A 7,019-nucleotide genomic window follows, 5' to 3' on the forward strand; every position below is an offset into this window, starting at 1 on the left:
TCATATTATTTTTTCCCTGACTGTTTTTTTATTTTTTTATTTTTTTATTTAGTTTCATTGATCCAGTCAGAGATCTTTTTATTGCTTAGCTTCTTTAACATTTGTACTTAAAAACAGAAGTATATTCATTGCTGCCTGAATAGCATCTCCTTTATTTTCACCAAACAAATTTATTTGTTTTTAATCATTTTGCGGTTTTGGTTTCATGTTCCACTGGGTGGAAACTTTGTACATTGACTTCAATAATGAGCATTAAAAATGTTTTGCCATCTGCAGTTTAATTTATGAAACATGCCTAACAAATCAGTCTTTAAGCTGGAGAATGAAATGTGAAATAGTGAGCATCACGCAGGCGTGTCTTTTTGATCCCTGGGACATATTACAAACGGAGATGGCTTGCTTTGAGTTTGAGCATTTATTATACCCCTGTGTTTATCATCACAAGCGCTTATACATTATTGGAGCACTCCAGCTGTTGTCTCTGACACAGTTTGCCATCCACTTTCTCCGCAGTTTGATTTCTTTTTCATTTCTTTTTCAGTGTAGCTCTAATAATGAAAAAGATGCTGTTACAGAACTTTACTGGAATGTGAAAAAGTACTTAGCTGAATTTTAGCAAAGGTTCAAATATGTTAGACATGTATTTACACCATATAGACAAATTTAAGAGTGTCCGCTAAATAAGTAAATCTAAATGTCAATGTTAGGGGACAGCTGGTAGTGTAGTGGTTATAGCTATTGCTTTTGGACCCACAGGGTTGCAGGTTTGATCCCCACCTCTGGCTGTGGTACTCCTGAGCAAGGTACTTACATTTTACATTTATTTATTTAGCAGACACTTTTCTCCAAAGCAACTTCTAATGAACTCTATGTAGTGTTATCAGCCCACACACCTTATTCACCACGGTGATTTACACTGCTACATACACTACTTAGACTGGGTCACTCATCCATACATCATACCTCACCACATTACCATACTTACTCTAAAATTGCTCCAGTAACATTACCCAGCTGTATAAATGGGTAAATAATTGTAGGTAGACTAACATTGTAAGTCGCTTTGGAGAAAAGCATCAGCTAAATGAGTAAATGTATATCCATCCATCCATCTTTTTTTGGTGCACATTGTGTGCAGTAGGGTACACCCTGGATGGGACGCCAGTCTGTCACAGGGCAGTCGCAAGCACTCACACACACAACCCTACACTCCATGGGCAACTTTGTCACGATTTATCCGAAACACACGTCTTTGAATAGTGGCGGAGGAAACCAGAGCACCTGGAGGAAACCCATGTTGTTAATTTTCTTCTAGCAGGCTAAAAATGGAGCTGTGGTTGGTTTTCTCCTCCAATTTCTACGGCTACGACTGCAGAGGAGGAGAAAGAACTTCAGGAGCCTGTAACTTTCAGCAGCACGGATGTAAGTGCCAAACTGACCCCCCACCTGTAGAGTAAACCTATGGAAGCACCACCCTGAAGAGTCCCACTGAATAGGGCCTCAAACTGCCACATCTCAGCCCACTCCACCTCATAGTTCTCACGGTCTCCCACGCCTGCGAATAATGGTCTATCAAGCTGAAAGTGCAGTTGTACAGAGTGGCTCTGTGTTCTATAAAAATTTAACCCATTTCCTCACAAGTGCAATATTTTTTCACTCCACAGACCCTATCAAAAGTCTGCTTTATGCCCATAGCATACCTGCGGACAAATGAATAGTGTCCATCTGGTCGAGTACCTGAACATGTACATTACTTAGAAGAGAGACCCTGAAAGAGACTGTGGAAAGTTGCCATTGACTCCTATTAAACAGACAGTGTTCCGTTATAAAGCAATTTTAAGCACAGAAATATATTTGCATTAACCTTTTCATATCGTTTTGCTATGTTGCCTCTCAGATGTAATGTAATGTTGCTGTAAAATGTTGCTGCCGTAAAAAAAAAAACCATATATTACTGGAGTTATTTCACAGTGCATATAGTATTTTTATAGCCAAGCCCAAATCTAATTCAACATGTCATTTTTGAGCTTTTTCCCCCTCAGAGAATAACCCACTTGTCTATAATTTCCATAGAAATTTTGAGTGCAAATGCAGTAATAGACACGTTTGTAATGTCAAAAGGATTCAATTTCCTTTTCAATCACACAACAATATGAACAGCCTTTTCCACGGAATCCAACAATGTGGGGCCATTACTGTAAGCTGAAGGATGACTTGCCTCCGCCTGTTTTTATGAACGGATGTCAAACAGTCTGTTGTATTTGACCTTTGTTTTAAGCAAAAGGGACGGTGTGGTTTCTCTCTGATTTTTGCTGGACATATTCATTTTTCACCTTTCCCACAGAGGGCAATCACCAGCAGTCATATTCACCATTCGGCTGTTCATCTCTTTGTTTCATTAACTCCATTTGTGTTTATTCACCCGACCCAGAAATGACAGCTGTTGAAAGTAATGAATTGTGAACATTATAATCAGGCATTCAACAAAAAACAAAAAAAAAATCACAGAATTTTAATTGTCTGTTAATTCCGAGCTGTGGTGGGTAAATTATTTTAAATGTTTATTATGAACACTGATGGTTAAGGTCGTCTCACAGGCAGTTTCATGAGAGCACTTTTTTCAAATCCCAGTTCTGTGTTTGTGTTTTCCTTGTTGTTGCTTTTGTTGTGACTTCAGCTTTGAAAAACATGTTACCTAAGTACCGAAAAAAAAACCGTTAAAAATTTACTGCGGTTCGGAGTGGTTTTAAGGGCTGCAGCGTTAGGTAATGGCCGTAGACCATATGCGAATAGCGGTTATAGCTTCCCAGATGCACGAAGTCCGACCTTTGGTCGAGCTGTGCACACGGCTTACAGAAACATGGACAGAGCCAGATGGGTTGCAATTTGAAACACGTATGTTTTTTAACATCCCCCTTTTGGGGATTTAATTACATCTGGCTGCTTTTCAAAGAAATTTGTTTACAATACAAATAACCGAGCATAACCGCAAAATCTATTTATCAGCTGATGGCAAAAGTATCAGGATAAATATTTCATCAAGTATGCTAATGTGAGCAATTATACCGTGCCATTCCGATGAGCAAATTATAAGATGGTGTAAAGTGTATCTGTCAATCACTTCAGAAATGTCTGCATGTGGGATGGCAGTTATCTGAAAAGCATAAAGAAAAGTACACACTCTGATCGACAGGTAGCGCGGACCGTGAGCCAGGCAGTCAATCGTGTTTTCTCCAAAGTATCAGCGGCTGTTTGGATATCGAAAGTGTGATTACCCAGCTGTAGAACTCGTATACAAAGGTATTTGTCCTGCCGCAAAATCCATATCACGCAACCTGTTATCGCCCTGAGATGTTGCGCATCAATTTGTTGAGCTTCCCTTTAAAAAACAGAGGGAACCATAGCTCTCGCATATTGAATGGTAGTGAGATTAGTATCTGCATCTATTGATTTATTACTGCACATTAGCATTGCAATTGGCATCCTAGACTGACATCCAAAACAACCTCTTAGAGATGCAGTATATTTAAGGAAATGCTAAATATTGTTTTATATATATATATATATATATATATACATATATATAATTTATATATATTGACAGCCATCCTCATTTGCAAGTTGCTGTAGGAATAGCCACTCTCTCTGTCACCTATGCTTTTTCGTGATCTGTCCTGGTCGAAACCTACACCGCTATCTTATGTAGATCAAAAGCAGCATAAGGTCTCTGAGGACGAGAGTTTCTGGCACGGTGATGCAGCTGCTCTACTTCCCGCTAGAGGAGGATTTATAAAAGCAGAAACCTAGATTTTTTGAGGCTGTTGAGAAATGGCGGATTAAAGAAAAAGCTGATACTGATTTTTATCTGTAAGTTACAATGGCTTATGGAGTGCCTTTGCACTTAGCATTCCAAACTTGCTACTCTTCACTCGCGTAAAAGGCCCTTAAAAACAAGCATTTTCGACTAGTGCAGCTGATGAACAATCCGTAACCGGCTGTTGGCTGTTATTGGCTGTTATGTATTCATCCTTATACAGAGCGCTGAGTATGTAGAAGAAGGTTAGGAAACCATCAATCAGAGCTTTTTGGTCAGAAGTCATAGGGACAAAACCTCCCACGTTAGTCAGGGGGTTCCTCAGAGTACATCCTGCAGTTCCATTAAAATCTTGGCAAGAGATACTATCTAATCTCCCAGGATAAGGGTGCCTGCTAAGCAAGTAAATGTATTAGAAAGGTTTAAACATAAACATGTCTTATAAGGTGTTCCATCATTTCCTAGTCGAACGAGAGTCTTCGATAGTCTCGTGCACAGTACTTTTGTGTCTGGTGGCTTTAGTGCTTGAAAATGACAGGTGAGTGAAAAATGATTGAAGGATGAGTCATAACACCATTAGGAAAATAATGTTATCGAGAATGCATAATCTAGTGGTTTTCTAGAAGACACCCCGTTCTTTCCCTGTTATCGTGCACGCTTCAGGGTTCCTGAAGATGGTACACTTTATTCAGAGGTGTCAAGACTCAAAGAGAGCAGTGCAAGGTACCTATAGAGTGTTTCAAATGGAATTCCTGAAATGTATAATATATACGAGAAATACACATTGAAGCTGATTAAATGTTAACTTCACCAGATCATTTGCTGCAGCACCACGGCTCGCTTCGATTGTTGCCTCTGTGTTGAACAATTTGTTAGCTGTCTAGAGTGCTTGGCCATCATCCTGGAGACTAAGTGCTTCCCTCAGAATGCTGTGAGCTTTCCCGACCCCAAGGGAACCGGTTTCACTGTTGCAGCCCTGTTGGTTTGAGCACCTGCGGGGATATGAAAGCCATTGCGTCTGACAGCGCTTTCACTTTTAAACGCATTCCGGTGGTAGGTGAGGTCCTCCGGGTTGGATAATTGTATCCCGGGTCAGGAGCGCACATTCATGATTCACACGGAGCAGAAAGAACCCCTTGTCAGTGTATGAAAAATACATTTAAGGGTCCATTTTCTTTTATTGAAATCGTGGCTGTGTCAGGGTCTGTCACCCCTGCTCTGTTCCCTGCTGGCACTGCTTTTTCTTTTAAGGGTTTTATATCCTGGCTCTAGCTGGTGCTTCAAGCACCCAATAGAGTCTGACAGCAATGTAGTTGTCTTAGGGTTTTATTTTCCACCTGGGCTTTGCTTGGAAAAATCCAGGCATACAAGAGACGGAAGTATTTTTTTTTTTTTTTTTTTTTGCTTTTCACAGCATTCCACTCCTTAAAGCCTCGTATTTAAGGCCATTATTGAAATTGTGGGTTTTAGATCCAGCTCAAAGGTTTATAGTGTCTGCATTGTGTAAAGAATTCAAAAATTAAATTTACAGAGCCGTCCGTCAGTTCGGCTTTATCCAGGGCATGATTCAGTCCGTCCACAACATACGTCTCAAATGTTGAGCAGTCATCAAGTATAAATGAAGGTTCTGGCCCGTCTGAATCCCCCGAGACTTGTCCGTGTGACAGCCGGAGCTCTAAAAGGTGTGGCAGGGAACAGGGGAGGATATGGCCACATTTTTCCGAACGACTTGGCTCAACGGTGAGCTTGTGACAGCTATGCTGAAGGAAGGTTTTTGTTCCTGTTCTCACATTTTAATGAACCAGATTGGATTGAAAAAGCCTTTGCAAGCACTTCTGTTTTAAAGACATTACTTTCCTTCTCAATAATTTAAAGAGTTCAGGAAAATTCACCGCCGCTTACCAGTAAAGCCAGGATTACCAGGGAAAGAGGGGCACTGCAAAAGTGGCCATCGGAGTGCTCGATAAGTTCCATTAACTTCTTTTTTAACAAGCTTAAAATTACAGGATGCTCCAAGTGACGTCTGTGCCGCAAGGCCTCCCTGTAATTTCTGCCGATGGCATTGTACATTGTTCATCGTGGCAGACGCACTGAAACCACAGCACATGTGCTCCCCACCAACAAGCTTGGCAGGGTAATTACAGCCCAGGCCTGCCCGGCTCACTCAGGTTAGGCGCAGAGAAGACTGCTATGACAGGCAGCCCGGTCCCTCCCAGACTCAACGATCATGACACCAGTAAAAATAACAATATTCCAGACCGCAGCTCAAAACATTTAGGACCAGAAAATACCACAGTGGCCTCGTCCGCATCAGCGGATCAGCTATTAAGAATTGGTACAACATTAAATGTAATCGCAACTTTTGAAATTTTAAGGGACGGACGATTTAGGGCACATTTTGCGCAAATGAGTCTTGAAAGGAGTCGAAAGCAGCACGAAATATTCAAGATTCAAGATTCAAGAGTTTATTGTCGTGTACAGCAAACAGTTCGTTACACCATACAATGAGATTCTTACTCTGTGAATCCTCTCAGCAGCCTATGACATAAATTATAAGGACGTAAGGAAAGAAAAACACGAGAAAAACACGAGGAAAAAAGCAGAAGGAAAAACACAAGGCGTAAATCACAAATTTACAAAAATCACTATTAGTGCAAAGTCACAAATTACAAAAATTACGAAAATTACTATTAGTGCAAAAATCCAAGAAACGAGGTTATATACGTATATAAAGTGTGCAGTGCGCAATGTAAACATGGAAGTCGTACTGTACTACATGTGCAAAGTCCTGCGGAAGTAGATTGGGTCTATTCGCAGTTGAAGGGGGGGTGTGTATTTGTGTACGCCGGATCTGCAAAGAGTGTTGATAATAACTATAGAATTATTATTATGAATAAGTAAGCAAATAAATAATTAGTCACAATACCACTGAGCTCAGTGTATAACTATTTTTCGTACTTTCGAATCATGTGTTTGCATTCGTCTCTCCATCTGTTGATGTAACTCATATTTTCCTCTGAGACGTACATCGCTTTGGAGAAAAGTGTCTGCTAAATGAATTAATGTAAATGTCAATGTATATCAGTGAAAACCCCTTAACTTTTACTGTCAAGGATAATTTAGCACTTGACGTTTAGCTGCTGTGCATGGATGTTCGATATGCTATATCTTCATATATAAGATGGCTAAAATGAGAGAATTCTGC

This window comes from Scleropages formosus, chromosome 11 (genome assembly GCF_900964775.1).
Source record: "Scleropages formosus chromosome 11, fSclFor1.1, whole genome shotgun sequence".
Lineage (NCBI taxonomy): Eukaryota > Metazoa > Chordata > Actinopteri > Osteoglossiformes > Osteoglossidae > Scleropages > Scleropages formosus.